General features: G+C 47.4%; 1 protein-coding gene across 1 annotated transcript in view; it reads left to right on the forward strand.

Annotated features, from left to right (window-relative positions):
• PML (promyelocytic leukemia) overlaps window positions 1-4088 on the forward strand; it is a 66197-nt gene that overhangs the window by 56853 nt on the left and 5256 nt on the right. The window lies entirely within an intron of this gene.

Below are 4088 nucleotides of genomic sequence, written 5' to 3' on the forward strand. Positions count from 1 at the left end.
CAATAAATTCTTGCTTGCTTTGCTGTACTTTGTCTCTTGACTGAAATCTGTCTTTCAAGAAGACAACCAAATCTTGTCATCTCACTGGTAACAGATGCACAATAATTTTTCTGTTTAGCAATTGAGAGACATGTGGATTGTTTCTAGTTTGGGGTTATATGAATAAAGCAGCTATAAAGACGTGTGGGTTTTTGTGTGAGCGTGAGTGTTTTTTTTTCCTTGGGTGAGTACCTAGACATAGGATTTCTGCATGATTGGTAATTGTATAGTTAACTTTATAAGACTGTTAACATAAAAAAAAAGAAACATTGAAACCTGTAAAGAATTTTTGTGAGTTTATTTGAGCCAAACTGTCGACATATGCTGGGAAGCAGAACCTCAACAAATTGAGATAATGCTCCGGAGATTGGCGGGTTACATCTGTATTTATACATTGCAATCAAAGGTGGGTTACATGAAATCCATTGGTGATAGACTAGAGATGCGGGAGAAAGCAAAGCCGGGAAACCCCTGGGATTGGATAAAAAGTAAAATGATAGACACATACTTAGGTGGGTGCAGGAACAAACATGATAGCAATGAAGGAATTTGTGGTATCTGTCCTGGTGCCCAGCACATTAGGTTGTGCCCCAAGGGGTCCGGAAAAAGGGAAGTTACAAGTTACCCAGACATTTCAAGGGTATGTTATTATAGATGCAAAAAGACAGATAGGCTCAGTTAAGGTAAAGGTTGACCTTGTCAGTGAAGATACCAGCCTAGGATGTAACTACCCACCATAACTGCTTTTAGTTAAAGTTTAATTTCAGACCATGCTTTGTGGTTACTTTAGGTCTCTGAGTCTGCAAGACTGCTATGCAGGCCTGCCCTGAGCTTGTCAGGTTAGCATGTGGCCCCTTGCATCCACACTAGTCTGACCCTGGGAGAAGGTGAAAGAAAGGTCTGCCTATTTGGCCGCCATGATCTCCTCTCTCTCACCTTTCTTAACTCACAATTAAGGGAACCCCACAACTAGTAACACCAAATCAGAGAGAGTACACTGTGGACCCCACTTGAAAAATCAGAGGCCGAAAATCAGGACTACAGGCTATATTAGAGGAGAAGGACCTGCCGGGCTGTCTCAAAAGGGGAGAACAGCAGCACGTGCAGGGGTGAGCACGCCTTTTGAGGGGTGGAATGGGAAGGGGTGGGGGCTTAGTGTACTCGGCGCACACTGATTGGTGGCTTACTGCATTGTCCATATAGGACAATGGCTTAGGGTATTTGGCAGGTGTGGAATGGTGGTCCAATGTATAGTCCATATAAGGTACATAGTTAATCACTCAGGTATTTCCAGGCTGCAGGTTAGGTCATACTCTGCCCACCAGTTGGGGGAAGGGAGGATCTATCATTCCAGGCTTTTGGTAATAGTAAAAAAAATTGAGAGTCTGGGCAAGCTCAGGGGACAAGGGTCCGTCTTCCGTAGCTACTTCCTGCTGAGAGGGGGCGTTGTCAGGGGCATCTACCCAGGGTCTCAAAGATTCCGGTGACATAGGTGTCTCTAGGTTCTGAATTCAAGGTCAGATAGATCTCTCCCACCTTCTGGTTGGTGAACGCCTACATTCTGTCCTGCAAAAAACTAGTGAAACAGCACGTGAGACAGGGGCCAAAGAGCAAAATTAAAAGAATAAATACCAGTGGGCCTAATAGTGGGAGGAGCCATGGAGTAAGTGAGCCAAAGATGGCATACCCCCCTTCTAGCTGGTTACGGCGTCTTTGGTCAATCCTGTCCCAGAGGGATTTAATGTGATCTTTGACAATTCCTGATTCATTTACAAAGTAGCAGCATTCTTCCCCAAGAAAGACACAGGTACCCGCTTTTTCTGCTGTCAAGAGATCTAAAACACGCCGGTTCTGTAGGGCTACCACTGCTAAGGAGTCTACCTGCCTTTGAAGGGATTCAAGGGAATTGCTAATGATGGAGATATCGTCTGAAAATTCAGCAATTTGTGGTAGAAATGAACAGAGGAGGAAATGCCTCCTACTCCTGTCCCTACTGCAGTGAGAACTCCCGTACCCACTAAGAGGGGAACAAGGGCCGCCCTTTTGTGGCGAGACCTGAGAAGACCAAGAGAGGATTCGAGTTCTCCCTCTGTTCTGATAGAAAGATTGGGGGTTAGGAAGACATAAAGGCAGAGCGAGTGTGACAGGTCCTGGGGAACACAGGTGTAGGCTGTAGTCCCACAGAAGAGAAAAATACCCGGTGGAGGGCAGGCTAAGGGAGGGGGTAAATTTATAGATTGTGCACAGTAGTAAGGTGTAGGGGTAGTTGAGGTAGTGGTTTGAGAGGTATTTGTTAAACAGGTAGTGTTTTCCATATTGAAGAGAGAGATGTTGTATAGGGTGCGTTGAGGTCTGGTATAGGTAAGAGTTAAGTTAGTGGTCCAATAGGTTGGATTGGAGTGGCTATGATGAGGGTTCGAGCCAGTGACAGACAAATCCAGCAGAATGTAGAGAAGGAGGGATTGACGTTAGAGAGTAGATGGAAAGTTGTGTTGATGAGGGTGGGCAAAGGAGTAGGTCCGGGGTCTGCAGAGTGAGAGAGAATGTCCTTTAGTGGGGGAGGGATAGGTCAGGGATTAATATAGGTTTTGATAAAGACAATTATAGTAGAATTGATGACTCCCTCATCATCCCAAGTCCGTTTCACCTGAAAAGACCAAAAACCTTCATTGGTGCATTCATTGTTAGCTGCCTGTAGGAGGATTATGGTGAGGAGACAAGACATATAAAAGGAATTTGAAAACCTGAGCTTCTTCCAGAGTAAAATGTCGGAGGGTCCCTTGCCAGGTAAGATCTACTATCCATGAGTGTAAGTCTTCTGGGGAAGCAGATCGTGGTCGCCACCAGGACCAGTCCTCCAGGATGTACTGCAGGGAATAGTAGAATTTAGCCTGTAAGGAATGATGGGTCATCAGGTCCTGGATGGTGCCACTGAGTCTTCTTCGGGGATGGTGGGAGGCATTTGGTGAGCCTGAGAGAGGTAGGTATTGCAGTGAAAGTGGGAGGGGATCTTAGAATGGGCTGTTATCCAAGGAAATCGAGAAAGGGAAGGAAAGGAGCAGTGGAAGATGAGGCTGGAGAAAAGGCAGGGGGAGGAGGGAGTAGGCCCCGCAGCCTGCTCCCAGGCCTCTAGCCGCTTGGATTTTAAAACTGCTGCATTTTTCCTAGAGATAATGATCTCAGTTTCTGATAATAGCCGGACTGTTAAGTAAGCCTGTGCAGTCAAGGAAGTTGTTCTTTGGGAAGGGTGGAGTGGGGGAGGGGGACAGGGTGAGAAGGCACTGAGGTCAGAGCAATTTTCAGAGCATTAAAGGGGTGAGAATGTTGGCCTTGGGATCTGAAGGCTCAGTGAGGGGGTCCCTTCGCCATGTCATGTCATAGAAGAGCTTTGCAAGACTACAGTTGTGAACCGGAGGCGAGAGTACCCAGTGAGCCTGAGAAAGGAGAACATTTCTTATTCAGAGGAGGGGACAGTCACAGAGGAGATAAGGAGATGAGGCATTTACAGTCCCAGGAATGGCTTGGCCTTGTGGGGTGAGAGAGTGAAACTTGGGTAGGTGACTGTGGTTTGGGACAACTGGGCTTTATGAGGGGATGCATGGTAGCCCTGGCTGGGCACCGAGGTAGAATGAGAAAAGAGCGAATGGGGGAATTTAGTAAGATGCAGTGTAGAGGTGAGGTGGCTAATGGCTGTGAGACTAATCCGTCAACCCCCATAATAGAGACTGAGGAGTGGACAAGGGTCCCAGCGAATTCAAAGAGGGCAGAATAAGTGGCCCCAGTGTCAATTAAAAAGGAGATCGGCTTACCTGTCGCCACAGTCCTTACCCGAGGCTCTGTCCTGGTGGTGTAAGTCTGTGGGGCCCTGTCAGGGCCTGGGCAGCTTCTTCAGTGGCCAGTCCAAGAGGTCTGGGAGCTTCCAACCGGATCCAGAGGCGGCCATGCTGGACTGGCTGAGGCCTGAATGAGGTCAGACTACAGTCTGATTTCCAGTGCTGTCCTTCACACATTTGGCAGGTTCAGCAGGGTCTCGGTTTGAGCAGGACTTG

Source organism: Myotis lucifugus, unplaced genomic scaffold (genome assembly GCF_000147115.1).
Source record: "Myotis lucifugus unplaced genomic scaffold, Myoluc2.0 scaffold_41, whole genome shotgun sequence".
In the NCBI taxonomy this organism is placed as follows: Eukaryota; Metazoa; Chordata; class Mammalia; order Chiroptera; family Vespertilionidae; genus Myotis; species Myotis lucifugus.